At 47.4% G+C, this 17,081-nt stretch overlaps 1 protein-coding gene across 4 annotated transcripts in view; it reads left to right on the forward strand.

Annotated features, from left to right (window-relative positions):
- The window catches only part of ASAP1 (ArfGAP with SH3 domain, ankyrin repeat and PH domain 1), a 350,408-nt gene that overhangs the window by 78,341 nt on the left and 254,986 nt on the right, over positions 1-17,081 (forward strand). The window lies entirely within an intron of this gene.

Raw genomic sequence — 17,081 nt, forward strand, 5'->3', positions numbered from 1 at the left:
AGGGGGCTCAGGCCGGGACTGCCTCCACCCCAGGATTCCTCCCTTCTAGTCCTAAAGCCCTGGGTGGAAAGAGATATCTGTGCAGACTGGTCCTCACCCTCCTCCCCTGGCTGGATGGTTTGGTAGGGTTTGAGGCTGCTGCGCCAGCAGGATCTGCCCACAGGGAACTCCTAAGCTGTGAATGCAGACCCGAGGCTGATGCTGCCTGGAAGAGCTGGCTAGACAGGAAGAAGGGAGGCCTGAGACTGCAGAAAGAACAGCTCCTCTTATCTGGGTCCACCGGGGAAAGGTTGTGGGTGCCCAGGGCAGAGCCAAGGGTGTAGCAGTTTCCTTTAAAATTTTAAGTGAATTAGTGATCAGGCAGAGTGGGTAGGTAAGGAGGAACCCACAAGCCCAGGAGCAGCAGAAGCCTCCGAACCTCCATAAAAATAGGCATTTGTCCTGGAACTCTGCCCCATCTGTAAGTGCTGTAAAGCACCACTACCCTCCAAAGAAGCCAAACCTATTTCAACTGAAAAAGACAGCATTGGGGGAAGTTAGGAAGGCAGATCGTTTTCCCTGCCTAGATTATTATTGTGTGGTTGGTTTACTTGAGGTTTGGGAAGCTCTTTCTGATTTAAGCTCACCATGGCTCCCCCTCTGTAACATTAAGAAGCTTGGGCTTCTGTGGGCAAACTGCTCTTGATGCAGGCTTTGATACTCGCTCTGGGTCAGGTTATAAGCAGAACTGGTGTTCAGAAGCCAAGGGGCCCTAAATTTTAGGAGGGGAGACGTTCCTGCTAGTGCTGGGTCCTGTTTTGCTGGCCTGATGTTGCATATTAGTCTGAATGTTTTATGCCAGTTGAGGTTGCTTCTGGAGTCTCTCTGAAGTTAATGTTGGGTTATTGAACTGAATTTTGAAATTCAGCTGGAGAAATACCATCTAACTAGATGTGTTGGAAAGCCAGAGGTAAATGGCTCTCTTCTTTGTTTTGGTTTTGTTTTTGTCAACTGCCTGTCTGTCGCACCAGCCTGATGTTTGGTGTCTGGGATTAAACGGACTTGCCAGGCATTCAACCCTATGACAAGTCTGTCCTTCACTTGATTGTGATAAATTGAAACATGCTGATATGGGAGCATTTTTCATCCTTCTTCTGTACTAGTTGTATGCTTCTAAGGGCTGTGACATCGGTTAGACTGAGCGGTTATTTTCCTTCTAGAGAAGTTCTTCAGTGCCTGCTAATAGAGCTGTCAATTATTTTAACTTTCCCTTTCTGCACATTCAGATAGTGTCACTGTATTCTCTTTGTGTGGGGTGTGATAAGGGTAAGTATATAGTTGGTGATGCTGTTTGTAGGGGTATGTGCCCACGTTTTGCGGCCACACCAGAGGATAGGGTTAATGTTTTAAAGTTACATGCAGCTGCTCTTGATCTTCGTTTGAGGTTACTAAATTTAACAGCAAATACAGCAGATACATTTTTTTTTTGGCGAGGAATATTGTTTTGCAAGGTTAGATAGAAAAACAGACCTGGTGATGATACAAACGTGGTCACCTATGAACTTGAGAAGGACTTGGAACCAGGCTGGAAGTTCAGAAGTGTCATGTTGGAGTACGGTTGATATGTTCTCAATGAATGTTTCATAGAGAGTGGCACAATAATTTTGTAACTGTTTTTCTGAACTCAAGTGCAGTCCTGGTCAAGAAGTCTTTGTCTCCAGTCTGCATCTTTTAACTGTTGAATTGTATTCCATGACGTTGGACTCGTGAATGATTACCTTCAGCATAAATGTGAAATATGCCCTTTTGTTTCTTAATTGATAATCACCACAGTTGAATTTTTAATCCCCCCCACCCACCCAACCTTACCTATGTGGAAGAGGTACATTAGTATAAATGTCTTGAGTGGATCACAATTCAGTTCTTAAAAATTATGGGGCTTAGGACTTCCCTGGTGGAGCAGTGGTTAAGAATCCACCTGCCAGTGCAGGGGACACAGGTTTGAGCCCTGGTCCGGGAAGATATCACATGCCGCGGAGCAACTAAGCCCGTGAGCCACAACTACTGAGCCTGAGCTCTAGAGTCCACGAGCCACAACTACTGAGCCTCAGCTACTGAAGTGTGCGCACCTAGAGCTCGTTGCTTCACAAGAAAAGCCACTGCAATGAGAAGCCCGCGCACCGCAACGAAGAGTAGACCCTGCTCGCTGCAACCAGAGAAAAGCCCGCACGCAGCAATGAAATCCCAACGCAGCCAAAAATAAATAAATTAATCAAAAAAAAATTATGGGGCTTAAGGTTGTTATCCTCAAAATATAAGGAAAAATTTTGGGCCAGACCGCGAAATCTTGTTGGCCTAGGCTTCATGAGTGAGATATATGGAAACTTTAAGAGCGCTGTTTGTGTTATCTTGTGGTTATTCTTAGGAATAGAACTTTTGGGTAGTTTTTTGGTGATGTGGAAACTCAGGAACAGGAATTAATTTGGGGCAGCTTAGAATTTTTTTTTAAATCTTTTTCTAGTTCTGCTAATTGTCTTCCTATTTATCTATGAAATTTTTTGCTCTTTGGATTCCTAAGTCTCACCTAAAAGATTGTATTCGATCTCCTAGCTTGGAACCCCAAATTAGCCCACACTCTCCCTTTTGCTGCGTCCTGTCGGCAAAGAGTTCTGTGCTTTGCAGATGTTGGCGCGTTTACTTTCATCTCCCTGTGATGTGCACTCAAGGAGCTGGGTCAGAAGTATGTGGTAAAAAAGGAAAAGAGTTTACTTCTGGGCTTCACCTTTGGGGGCAAAGGGTCCCACATGACTCTGGAAGTCATGGCGTGGCTGGCAAACAATGAGTGGCTGCTTTTGAGAGGCAAGAGCAGACGGGCTGCCAAGGTTTCATGCTGGTGTGTGAGTGTTTTCCAAGCAAAAAGCCAGTGTTTTGCTTATTCAGCAACCAGAGCACACTGATGTGTGCCATTTGACTTGTGACCGTTTGGAAATTATGAGTAAATGACTAGGAGAAGGCAGAGCTTTCCCAAGAAGGTAGCAAGCAGGCACATTCCAGGACCACTGTCCGGGGAGAGAGTAGGATAGACTCTCCATCTAAAGGCTTAGATCGGTCCATACTTAGTGCTTGGTGATGGGGAGAGTCCAGTGTGATACACGAAGGTCGGCTTGGTTATTTAGTATTGGCCCAGCACTTTTACCTTGGGTGACGGTGGAGGAGGCATGTTCTGCCCATTTATTGAGCAGCTGCTCTCTACCAGGCGCACTGAAGACACACGGCACGCGTGATCACACTTAACCCTCATACAGGCTTTATGAAGGAGGGACAGTTGTTACCTCCATTTTACAGAGAAGAAAACTGAGATGAAGTGATTTGTCTCCAAGGTCAAATGGCTTGTAAGTAAATGAAATCCTAAACAGTTAAGACAAAAAGTAGATGTTCTAAATGTCTACAAAGACATATTCCAGGGGTTTTGTAGGGAACATAGGAGGCTCCACTTTTTTTTTTTTTTAATAAATGTATATATTAGGCTGTGTTGGGTCTTCGTTGCTGCGCACGGGCTTTCTCTAGTTGTGGCTCGCGGCCTCTAGAGCGCAGGCTCAGTAGTTGTGGCGCATGGGCTTAGCTGCTCCGCGGCATGTGGGATCTTCCCGGACCAGGGCTTGAACCCGTGTCTCCTGCATTGGCAGGTGGATTCTTAACCACTGCGCCACCAGGGAAGCCCCAAGGAGGCTTCACTTTTATTGGTCTTCTCATTTTGATCTCATGAAACAGAGGTACCTAAGTTCCTAGGTGGCTTGGTTTTTCTTCATGTTCACGTTCCAGGGAGTTCTTCAAGGTAATACTTAAATGCACTAATTTTTCTCTGCTGTGCTTTCACAGATTTGCGTGTGGTTTTTCAGATTCAAATGTGGGAACTTACTTGGCATCATCCAGGAACAGCATTCACTCAGAATATTTTGGGGGAGCGCTTGCTGTGTACAGCCTAGTGGAGGTATGGGGGGCGGTGCTACCTGGATTAGGTTATGGAGAATCTGATGGTCTTGGAGAGAGAGCTCAGTTGGGCCATCACTCTTAACAAGGTAGAAAGGGGCAGCTCGTAGGTGGGGGAAAATAACATAGGGCATTATCCTGTGACACAAGCTGAATCACTCGTCCAGTCAGTATACAAATTGTCCATACACGTGGCCTGAAGTGTGCTGGACCCTGGGCATGCTAAGATGAACAGCCCTGCCCTCAACAGTCTAAAAGTTTTGTTAAGGGGGTTTTCAGTCAAGTGTGGGTCTTGCATCAGAGGCTGGCTTGTGTTAGCATGGGCAGATGAGGTGTTCAGTCCTTTCTGAAGGCATAGAAATGTTTGGCTAAATGAAGAAATTAATGAAAGTGTGGAATGGAGGTTCCTTATCAAGGCCTGTTCCAGAATAACAGTAGTTACCAGCTGTTAGTGCTCTTACTGTGTGCCAGCCCTGTACACTATTATTTCATGCTGACGTTTACCCTACTATGATCATTGACCTCATCTTATGATAGTTAAGTCTTTTGCCCAGCATCACACAAACGGTAAGTAGTGGATTTGGGAATTAATCCTATATCTATAGTGTTTCCATGCATGCCAGTCAGACTTCATCTGTATGTGTTTCCTCCCACCCATGTAAGTTTTCATTTTTATCCATGTTCTTTGGGGCATCTTCTTCCATGCTGATGACTAGAGGTCATCAATCTTAGATAAATGCTTTTAAGTCCTCAAGTGTTGTTCTAGGGAATCTCACATGTAGGACCTGTATGGCCAGGGCTTGGAGTCTGACCTTGTTCATCAGCTCCCAGTGTTCTAGAATGCAATTGCATTGCTTCTCTTAAATCTTAAAAGCTGGCAAACTTAATAGGAAGTGCTCCTTTATATAGTGACTGCTAAACTTGGTTGCAGTCTTAAAAAAAACAAGTCTCAGGAAGGGTTTAGATAAAATCAAAGTTGGTCCTTTGCATTGCTTAAGGTTAAGAATATGTGCTTACTTTGTCCCTGAACTCTTGAAGATAAAACAACAAAAGGTGAACAGGTCTTCCCCGATGCCAATGTCCCATGCAAAATTCTGGGCTCTGTGGCTCAACCCTCAGTCCCGAGGTACTTAGGGTGAGTTTTCTCTGGACATAACCAGCAAAGGCCAGTGAGTGAAGGATACATTTGCCTATAGAAGCAAGGAGAGAAGGACACTTCCTTTATGTACCAGAACTCATCCTCTTTCTAAAATGAGGCTCAAACCTGTTAGCCGGCTAGTCCAAGCTAATGCTGTGTGCCTTTTATATACATCTTTAGGGTTTAAAAACCATTGTCCACTTCTACCATCTAATAAAATCCCTGTCTGATAGCATTCTTATCATTCTTTTACATATGAATAAACCAAGGCTCAGAGAGGTAAAGTGTGTTCCCCAAGGTCACACAGTAGTGAATGCTCTGAGTGCAGGATCTCTGGATCTGAAAGCCTTTCTGTTTCATCTCTAGTTCACTCTTTTGTGCTTCCTCTCTGCTAGTTTTTGTTTGTTTGTTTGTTTTTTGTCTTGCAGATGTCTACTGATTATTTTTCTTATCTCCACTTGATTTCTAGTGCCAGAGACAGAGAGAGAGAGAGACAAAGATAGGTTGGAGTAGAGAAGAAGAAGAAGGGAAAGTTGTTTTTCTCTCTTAAGAGACCTCTTGTAGGACCTCTCTTGAAATCTCTGTCTTTTGTAGTCAGAGACAGCACTGCCAGCGGTCCTCCCTGGGCTCGGCAGAAGTGGAAAAGGCCCTGTGGCTTCCAGCTCCACCCTGGCATACTTGGTCTGGGACTGTTGACTAACCTGTCTTTGCCTGTGAGCTGCCTGCAGCCCTGGCTGAAGAACCGTGACTCTGGGTTGGAGTGCTGCAGGGTTCTCCGGCTGGCTGCCTTCGGGCTTCCTGCCCATCACAGCCCTGCCTTTGGGCTGGGTGCTGGGAACTCTGGACATCAGAGCTGAAGGGGCCTCGGAGAAAATGTAGTCTGGTGCTTGCCAGCCTAGGAGCCTGGTCTCTGAGGGGTCCACGGAAGTTGCCATGTGGGTCCAGCAGCCACTGGCAGTAGCCCAGGAAAATTATTAGACACCTCTCATAGTGTGGGTCAGCATATTTCTCATGCCAGTTGTCTTGGATTTTGGCTGAAATACATCCGCTTGGTGGTGGAGCACTGATTATCTCCTGCTGGTCAGATACTTGGATTGCCAGTTATAGATTCCTAACATTGGGAAGCAAAATGTTCTCTCATTCTTGTTTTTGGTTTTGCTAGAAGCAGCTTCGAGTTTTGTATTCCAGTGGGAGAAAGCTCATGAAGGAAAAGGACCCGCACAGATCGAGTTTAGTAACGTTGCTTTCAGAGGTGGAAACGGAGACCTAAAGATGGCAAGGAAATTAGGCAGGGATTTGAATTCCAGTCTCCTGACTCCTAGCCCAGGCTCTTTGCACTCTGCTCTCCCAAAGGGCTATGGAGGCTGGTTGTACACGGGGCGGGGTGGGGGTGGGGGGATGGGCGGGACCCTGTGGCTCTTGCGATGATGCCTTTTCCAGTGTCGTTCCCTAGAACTTGCTTCCAGGTAGAAGGAGTGGAGAATGAACCTGAACTTGGGAACCTGATCTTGCCAGCCGCTCTGCTGGTAAGTCCTGCTCTCACATGACCTGCTGTGCGAAGCCACAGCAGCCGTCCCTGATGTGGGGCTGGGAGGCTTTCATTAGAAGCGTTTGTGGTGTTGGATGTTCAGACGTTACTCAGACCTTTGTCTTTACGTCTGGGAGTCAAGGGAGCCTCAGAGAGGTGGTTTCCATTTATGTAACCTAGTCATTTGGGGACTAAAGGCAGACCTTGGCCTCAGCCATTCCCACATGTATTATTTAAACGCGAGTAAGTGATGGGAGCCGGATGGGGATCACTTTGCAGCTAAGCCTCCGTTTCCTCATTCGATGAATAAATGGCATTGTTTTGAGTATTAAAGGAGATAATGCAAGTGCGGCACTCATCAGGTGACTGCATTACTGGTAAAATGTGGCCCTATGAATGCCAAGGCCTGACCTGTCTCATTAGTCAGGCTTCCTCCCGTGGCGCGGGGAGGAAGGAGGTGAAAGGCATTCCTTGATGGGGAGCCGGGCAGAGCTCTTTCCACTGTGGACCAGCGGCGACATTTGGGTCGAGGAAGACAAAGTTCCCTTGCCGAGGTTAATTGCAGCCCTGTTATCTTCTAGTGTGTGTCAGGCAAGTCACTGAACCTTTGGGTGTCTTAGTGCCCTCATGGGGATAGTACCTGCCTCTTAGTGAGTCAGTGTACGTGAAGTGCATGGAGCCGTGCCCGGCATGGTTGGTGCTCTCTAAATGATTGTTCTTACCGTCACTCTTGTTGCTGTTTATTATTAATTGGGTTGGACCCTTGAATGTGTGACCGAGAGGACGACACTCGGTAGAGTCATTTTGGACGGATGCGTGATGAGGTCAGTGACAGAGCCAGCTCTGTGCCTGGGAGGAGCTGGAGGGTGGAGGCGCAGATGGGACTAGAGGGAGGACTAGGGCAGCACTAAACACATTGACCACTGCGGGGGTCACGGTCAAAGCCAACTTGATCTGAAATAGACTGTCAACTCCGTTTTACTCTATACTCAGCCCTTGGCGGTACTGCTGTGAAGTAAGGGAAGCAGTGGGCAGAGCTGCCCCCTCGGACCCAAGCCGGTCTGATGGGCTCTGCCGGCACAGCCTTGCTGTCCGTGCTTCCTGGTGTCACTGCTGATTCTTTGTTTCCTTCCCCCTGACCTCCTTCTGCCGTATCCCCTCCATTGGTGCGTCAAAGCTGGGGCAGTGCTGCCCCTTTTGGTTTTTGCTGGGGCTTTGGGGTAATGAGCCGCGTTCTCTGTTACATAATAAATGCAGGTATTTGGTTGTGGTCATTTGTGGGGAGGTGCTGGGGGAAGCATTTATGTGTTGGCCCTGACTGGGACCGCGCGTGGCAGCTTGGTTGTTTGCTTTACTGATTACAGCTTGAAGCACCGAGACCACAAGGAATTCTATTTTGGTTTGGAGGCAGGCGCCTTCACAGAAAAGGATCTACCCTTGAATTTGCATTTCTGTGTGCCTCATAACTTCTTTTTATTATTATTATTATTTTTTTAAATTTTTGGCTGCATTGGGTCTTCATTGCTGTGCACAGGCTTTCTCTAGTTGCGGCGAGTGGGGACTACTCTTCGTTGCGGTGTGTGGGCTTCTCATTGCAGTAGCTTCTCTAGTTGCGGAGCATAGGCTCTAGGCGCGTGGGCTTCAGTAGTTGTGGCGCACGCGCTTAGTTGCTCCACGGCGTGTGGGATCTTCCCAGGCCGGGGCTCGAACCCGTGTCCCCTGTATTGGCAGGCGGATTCCTAACCACTGTGCCACCAGGGAAGCCCTATAACTTCTTTTCAGTGTCAGTAAGATGAATTTTCGTTAGTGGGGCAGGAGTTAGGTCAGACCTGGAGGCCCTTGACCCCGCTTGGTCTTAACAGAGTCTAGGAGTTCACAGTGGGTTCTTCCTACCCAGAGCCCCTTCTGAGCAGCCCTGTATCATGGTGCTGTTTGTGGTCACTTACGTAAGAACTGAATTTTCACGCCAAGGCTATGGTATAATTTTCCCAAAAGAACTGGAATATGTGTGCCTTTGGTAAGACAGCACCCAATTTAGCCACCCAGAAGCTAGGAAAACAAAATCAGAGCCTCTTGCCCCAGGGAGGTAGAGCCCCAAAGATGATTGCATGGCACGTAGCAACTATTACAGAAAGCAGAGTCCATCCAGACCATCCCTTTCCCTGCCAGATGTGATTTGGATGGAGAAAAAGATAAGTTCTTCCAAGCTCTTTCTGTTATTAATAGAGCCTGGATACCTTGTATTTCTGTAGCATTGTGCTCAGGGGCTAGGGCAAGCACGGCCGTGTCCCCAGTGCCCTGTATTATTATGGGATACACTTGACAGAGCTGGAAAAGGCCTTAGAGACCGTCTCCTGCTTTCTGTGGACGAGGAAGCTGAGACCCAGAAAGCCCAAGTGTGTTAGGCTCTTTTGTTGGAAGTAACAGACTCTGCCTCCCCCCAAGAAAACAAAATACAGCTAGTTCAGGCAAAATGAGGGTTTATTATAAGGGCTCCCGGGGGGGTATTTTATGGAACGTGGGGAGCAAGAATGGTAGGAAGTGAGGGTATTCTCTTGAGCAGATGGTAGAGATTGGCAGCCCTGGCTCTAGTGCCCCCCACCAGCTTAGTCTGTGTGCCTGGCTGGGACACCTGGGACGGGGGGTCGGGGCAGCCAGCTGGGGTCAGGAGACCACTGCTAGTGCAGTCAGCTTTGGTGGGTTGGTGGGGCTATCGGATGGGAGGGAGTCCCTCTTCAGCAGGGACTGGGCGTGATGGTGGTCCTCAGAGACAGCTAAGGGAGTAGGGAAGCACCCCCTCTACCCCGGATCACAAGGGCGATGGGACGAGGATCTGGTCTTCTGGTCCCGCCGTCAGCATCCTTCAGTGGAGTGAGAGCCACATGGAGATGACAGGGTTGTCAGGGTTGTCCCTCGCAGGGTTGTCAGGAGGACCAGCCGCAGCCCTGTGCCTCGCCCCAGCGGCCCTGGGGGTGTCAGCTTCTCTGCCCTTCCCTCTGCAAGTCTCGCCTCCCTGTGACCCCCCTGCTCTGTACTCATTTGGGACATTTGAAGGGCTGCGGTCAGGGCACCGCGCTGCCTAACTGTAGCTTTCCTGATGTGGTCAAGAAAGACCAACATTCCACACAGGGTGAGGGTGGAGGAGAAACACCCCACTGCCGTTTAAACCATGGTGATGACATGGTGCTCAGAAGTAATCTCCCATTGATACCCAGGGCGGATGGAAGATTCGGCAGGGCAGCTGGGCTCTGCTGGGGAAATGTGCTGCTTTGATTGGCTGTCTCCCAGTGTCGAGTAACAGAAGCTGCTTAAACGTCTGACGAGGGCCCGCGGCTTTCTTTCCATTTAAGTGACTTCACTGACCAGTTACACACAAAATAAAACTTGAGCGTCTTTGCTGTTTTCAAATGTGGGGAGTCTTCTTTCATGTTTCATTAATCATCTTTTAAAATGTAGCCCATTTCCTTTTCCTTGTCATGTTTATTCACATTAATAACACTTACATAAAATTAGATACTCCTTATTTCCACGAAGTGCAAATCAAAATAAGCATTCACTGCTGGCCTAGCAGCTGCTGCTGCTTTAATAGGAGTAATATTTTTCATAGCAATGCAAGTGAATGCACCGCCTCCCAGTAAATAAAATGGTGCCAAGTCAAAGAACGTGGTCACTGTCCCAAGGCTTCTGCATTTTGAGTAAAAGAGTTTGAACAAATTCTGAATCCGCCAGCACTACAATTAAGCACCTTCTCTACGCTGGGCACTGTGCTGGATGCCTTACACACATCATGCCACTTAATTCAGTCCTTCCAGCAGCTCTGTGGGGTGGGCACTGTTGCCCATTTTACAGATGACAGGCTCGGCTTAGAAAGGATTCAGACCAGTCCATGCTCTTTCTACCTCAGACTCGTCCTAAAGAAAAAATGCTTTATATTGTGAATGGAATGTTAATGAAGTAGAACAATCAGGAAATAGGCTTCAGCTGAAGCATGAGATATTTCAGTTAGAGTTGAATAAGAACTTCCTGACAAGATATTAAATACCACTGGGTGGTCATGGAAATCACATTTTTTCCCCTCCAGTTGGCTAATTAACTAAATTATATACTTATTCATGGTCATACATGTATTCACTTTTAGTAGATTGTAAGTACCTTGAGGCCAGGGATACTCTCTCCCCCTGCCCCCTTTTCTTTTACCTACTGTCACTCAGAAATATGACTAAAATAGTGAAGGGTAGAGTGAAATTGCATTTTATTTATAGTTGTTGAGGGTAGGTCTGGTAAAAGTTTTCCAAATGCTGCTGTCTGCCTCTCTGGACTTCAGTTATATGCCTACCAATTACATAGAGCAGAAAAAACCCTCGATTGCTAAATTTCCTGGAGGTCTTGCCACATTCACGGCAGACCTGGATCCCAGCTGAATTTTTGGTCTGGGATTTTTGGTGTCTGCAACCTGCAGTCTTTCAGTGGGCTAGCAATTTCGGGAACAGTGACAGCTCTCACTTTTTGAGTCCCAGCTCTGTCCTGAGTACAGAAATAACTGTCTGTGTTATTTTTAACCCTCGCGTCACCCAGCTAATAAATAATGGAGCCGGGAATCACACCCAGGTCTGTGGGGCTCTGCAGCCAAACCCTTCCCACATCCAACCAGCCTGACTTTGCTGTGATTTAGCTGCAAAGTGCAAGGGGAAGGAAGAGAGCCAGGTTAGTGTTTACTTTCTTAGTGGAAACAAACACACAAACAAGACCTGCATATTCCAGTGGAAGAGAAAGCATTTTCCCCTCTGGATTTGTTTCCTTAATGTTGAATGGGAGGCGTTTAAATTTGGATAATTTATATGCATTGTCTGGGACAGCCAGTTTGTGATATGGTATCAGAGGGATTACCAAGAGAACTGGTATTTTCAAAAAGAGTTCATCTCTCTGATTTTCCTTTACAAATGGTAAGCAGTTGCGCTCTGGGTTTACTCTCCAACTTTTCTGTACTCTGTTACAACTGCTTACGAATACGTAGTGTCTCATTTCATCCACGACACTTTTTAAGGCAACAAAGCTGCCGTTTCCTCATTTGACAGATGAGGAAACGGAGGCTCAGAAAGTTGAAATGACTTGTCAGAGGTCACAGGACTGAAGAAGTAGCGTGCTGAAGCTCCAGGACAGTTCTGCCATCCAGTCTCGTGTGTTGTGTCCCCCCCCACTGCCCTGTGGAAAGCTCACCATCTGAAAGAGGTGGATCTATGGGATGTTTTGTCAGGCGATTTTTAACTTAAAGAATACCTTCTGACTTAAAAAAAAGAACATGGATTTTATTATTGGACTATTTTATAATGCTTTGCATTCTTGAATTCCCCCCCCCCACACACACACAAATAGCTTTTGTAGTCTCTTTTTTCCTTAGTAGCTCAGTTACTTTGGGCATGTTTCTGTTTTAGTTTGTTGGTTTGTTTGTGACTTTCACACATGCAGAAGTAGAGAAACCAGCAGGAACTTCCACCTACCAGCTTCGACAGTGATCTGCTTTGGCCACTCTTGTTTTTATCCCTACCGCCCCACCTTGATTTTTGAAGCAATTCCAGAAATTCTTTCATTTCATCCATACATATTTTAGTGTGTATCTCTGAAAGATATAGACTTGAAAAACAACAGCCACGCTGAACCACAATAAATATAATGATCACATCAAAAAATGAACATTTTCTCAATATAACATTAAATATTCAGTCAGTGTTCAAATTTCCCCAGCTATCTTTTTTTTTTTTAATAATTTGTTCAAACCAGGATCCAAATGCAATCCATAGGTTCAACTTGACATGTATGTAAAATGTCTTTAATCTGTGGGTATCCCCTCTTTTGTTTTCTTTGTAATTTATTTGTGGACGAAAAGAGTTGTTTGTCCCATAGAGTTTCCCATAGTCTGGATAGCGTTGCTTGTGTCTCTGGTGTCATTTAACAGGTGCTACAGTCTTCTTTTTTTTTTTTAATTTTTATTGGGGTATAGTTGCTTTATAGTGTTGTGTTAGGCTACAATCTATTCTTTTTTTAAAAAAAATTTATTTTATATTTATTTTTGGCTGCCTTGGGTTGCTGCGTGCAGGCTTCCTCTAGTTGCAGCGAGCGGGGTCTCCTCTTCCTTGCGGTGCGTGGGCTTCTCGTTGCAGTGGCTTCTCTTGTTGCGGAGCACGGGCTCTAGGTGTGTGGGCTTCAGTAGTTGTGGCTCGCAGGCTCTAGAGCACAGGCTCAGTAATTGTAGCACACGGGCTTAGTTGCTCCACAGCATGTGGGATCTTCCCAGGCCAGGGCTCGAACCCATGTCGCCTGCATTGGCAGGTGGATTCTTAACCACTGTGCCACCAGGGAAACCCTGCAATCTACTCTTTTTTTTAAAAAAAAGTTTTATTGAAGTATAGTTGATTTACAATGTTGTGATCCTGAACCACTTTCAAAGTCTCTATTTCAAGCATCCCATTCTCTGGGTGCCTCGCCAGTACCTACTGGTCCATCTCACATCCACTAATTTGCAGACCCTACCAGGTCTTTGACCACGTCAGGGCCTCCAGTCCACCGATGCTGCTCTGCGACCCATCCACTGCTCTTCGCCCCCTCATAGCTTCATTCCCCTTTTTACCCCGTGACTGGTCAGGTGTGCAGTCTCCCTGCCATACACTCTCATCCCTCTTGCCCCTCTCCTTGTATTGTATCCACCTTCCAAAGCCACAACACTGACCGGAAACACCTTTGCCTCTACTTTGAGACTACACCCGAGTAGTTGAATGTGGCTGGAGAACAACAGCCGGATTTGCCAACCTGCCACATCTTAAATTTATGAACCTCAGGTGGGTCCTAGCACCGCAGGGAAAATCTACTCTTTGTCTTATTTATGTGGTTCTTCCACGCTTCAGGAGGACTATTTCCTACCTCTTCTCTCTATTCGAACCTCCATTACTCTCCCCTTTTCACTGTCAGCGGATGGCATTGTTCTCATTTCATTGAGCAGACAGAAGCGATCGGAAGAGCACTTCCTTATGCTCCAGCCACTGAATCTACCCCCTGACCTGGGTCTGAATCCATATACATGGCTTTTTCTCCCATGACAGTGGCTGAGCCACTGTCATGGCTCATCCTGTCCGCAGTCCTCATCCTGTCCGCAGTCCCTTTATCTTGAGCCCTGGATCTCAGCCCCTTTCCTTCACCTACTCAAGAGCCTTCCTCCTGCAGTGATCCTTCCCTCTCTCTTGCATCATCAGCCCTTCCCTTTCCACTGCATCGTTCCCATGAACATATAAACATACCATAGTACCTTTAATCGCTCCTCTCTCTGCTCCCTTTCATAGCAGAACTCCTTAAAAGAGTTGTCTCTGTTCACTCCCTCCAATTCCTCATTTTCCATTCTCTTGAGTCTACCTCAGCCGACTTTCATCGTTATTATTGCACTGAAACTGCTCTTGCCAGTGCAATGGCAACGATGGTTCCTGTCCTGCAATCTATTCTTAACATACTTTTGTTCCCAATAATTTTTTCATATTGAGCATAAAAGGAATGTATTCCCTTTGTAGAAAACTAGTAGGAAGAGCATAAAAAAGAAAACTGAAAAGTTATCCATAATCCCGGCAGCTAGGGATAACCACTCCTGTCTCTTCAGGCTTTCCTTTCAGATTCATCCACATCCCGCTTACCTTCATTTAAAGCGTTGTGAGCATTTCCCCATATCATTAAAAAGTCTTCAGTAACATTTTATAAGGCACGTCATTATGTTAATGGCATTTCCCTCCTTCACTTAAGTTACCCCTGACTGAGGAGTTTGTGTTTTTACATAGTCAGGCTCAGCAGAAACAGAGCAGTGAATGTGTGAATGCATCTGTCATTATCCGCCCTAGTGTTGCTAGATTCCTAGGAGGGGAATTATTGGGTCGAAAGCCAGGTGTATTCATAAATTTCTGAAATGGTTGTCATATAGCCAGATTCCCCCAGAAGGATGGCTCGTGTGACATTACCTGCCCCCCAAGCCCTGGGCAGCCTGTGAACGAGCTTTTTGCCCACACAGGGACAGCACCGAGTGAGACCTTGACTTTTAAGTTTCTCCAGAGGGAAAGCTTGGACTTCGGGTGTGCTGTTGCCCTCTCCCGTGTGTTGGTGCACCAGAAGTTACTGTGAGTGTGGAGGGGAAGAGGAGCTAGCGTGGGTGTTCTTGCACTGTTTGCGGAGCGGAGTGGATGGAGGGCCGAGAGCCCATGCCATCTCGGTGTCACGGGGAAGTGGGCAGCTCCACCCTGTCAGCCCTCCAGTCCTTAGTGGTGACTTCTTTGCCTTCCCTGCCCAAATCCCCGCTCACCGTGGAAATAAGTTTGTGAGGGCCTGAGCCTCGTGGCTTCAGGAATACAGAAATTGCATTCGCTAAGGAAAGGGGGGACGTGTAGGAAACAGACATGGAGTCCGTTGGACTCCTTGCCAGGGTGTCACCCGGCCTGGGTAGCTCCTCTCCTTTCTCCTCTGCTGCCTGGATGGTTTCCCGTCCCCTGTTAGCTCCACAGGCCATCTCTCCAGCTGGGAAACTCCTTTGGATCAGTGAGTATCTCTTGTAGACCCAAGTACTGCCACATCCTTGACACGTGGCTGTGAATTAGCTAGTGGGACTGTTTCCAACCTACCACTTGGCTGAGAAGTGGCTGCCGGGGGTGTGTGTCTTGGAGCGAGGGGCTCCTCTAGAAGTTGGGTGGGCCTGATGGGGCACCGGGGCCAGGGCCTTGGGAGTAACCTGAGGGGAGGAAGGTGCCAAGAGCACCTTGTCCTGTCTGAGAGTTGGCACATAATGTTTTTTAAGAAGCCAAGTTGTATTTCAGATGTCCTTGAGTTGTGTCTGGCCTGGTGAGCCCCATCACTTTGTCATGTGAATTGTTACATGATGGGCTCATAAGGTTTTCCAGGGTTAACCTGGAAACCCCACCACTAGTGTTTTCGTGGGCTGGTGTTTTCCCAGCTCTGAAGGTTTCAGAGAGGCCCGTAAGTCTGAGTTGCCTCTGAATGTGTCGGGCCTCTCCTTCCCCAGGGAATCCAAGCAGTGGCTTTCTGGAGCATTTTTCCCATGGGATTTTATCAGTAGTTTAGCGTAGACTTCTTCAAGTCAGGGTTGACTCTCGGTACAACGTTCTGGGTTCCATGCTGAGTACTTTACCTGCGGCATCTTACAGAATCCTCAGAGCATCTGGAAAGCGAGCAGTATTCAGTTCATTTTACAGATGATAAGATTGAGCACAGAGAAATAGGGTGGCTTGACCAAGGTGTGCAGTCAGTGGGGGAAGCTGGAGGTTGTGTGTCTGAGGCCCACGGTCTTTTCATGGCTGGTGTCATCCTCCCCCGTAGCCTTCTTCATCCTTCCTGCCCCTTTAAGTCTTCTTGTTTCCTCTTGGGGTCCCAGGACATTCTCCTCCTTACCCCGCATCGTGATTGTCCTGGCTCAGGACTGATATCTTCCCTACCAGAGGCTGCTTTCAGCTGAGTCTCCTGGAAGACAGTCTCAGCGAGGCTGTTCCCTTACAGGGGTTAAAGCCTGATGAGGCATCGCAGCGGCTTGCCTGTCCCACAGCTGTGTGTACCTCCTGCAGTGCATGATGCCCTGACCCAGCAGAATGTGGGCTTTCAGGCGCCTTGCGGAGGCGATTGGGAGGTAGTTGAGGTGTTGAGCGTGGGGATCCGCTTACGCCTTACAGTGTAGCTTCCTGTCTCTCCCCCATATATCAGTCCAGTGAACCCTTAGGAAAAATGCCAAGTTCCCTGAGTCTCTTAGTTTGAATCCCTGGTTTCTCACTGCCCCCTTTTCTTTTGTTTGTTAATAAACTGTTACATAAACAAATGCTTTCCTCTTTCCCTTTTTGTTTCCAAGAATCTCCTAGAGCCTGTTAGTGAATCCTGGGTGCCTGAGCCCTGGTTACCTGGTATATGTCTGGTATTGGGCTGGGCAGTTAACATGTTGCATAATTTAATCTTGGCATCAACCTTAGGACGTGGATTCTCAGGTGTCCGTGTTGCAGCTTGTGGAAACAGAGACTCAGAGGGGTGCCGGGCTCTTGACATGTGTTTTATCATTTGATCCTCACAACAGATCTGTGATGTAGGTAATACCTGAATTTTCGGATGAGGAGCCTGGGGCTGGGCAGTGGGTAGTTTCCTGGCTCACGTTGTACTGCTGAAGGGAAAGAGCCACGGTTCAGGCTGAGATCTGTCTAGTCTCCAGGTCTCTGCTCTTAACCCGCTGTGCATTGCAGCTCTTACCCAAGATCCCACAACTGCGGCTTGGTCATGTCTCCTCCAACGCTGGACACTGGGCGCTTCCCGAGACTTCGTCTCGCAAGCGTGAGTAATGGGCAGGAGCTTGACCTTGTGACCCAGGATCATACATCCATTTGGGGTGGCCCTCCTGTTGCCCTGCGCCTACCCAGACACGCTGTGGGT

This window comes from Stenella coeruleoalba (genome assembly GCF_951394435.1).
Source record: "Stenella coeruleoalba genome assembly, chromosome: 17".
Classification (NCBI taxonomy): domain Eukaryota; kingdom Metazoa; phylum Chordata; class Mammalia; order Artiodactyla; family Delphinidae; genus Stenella; species Stenella coeruleoalba.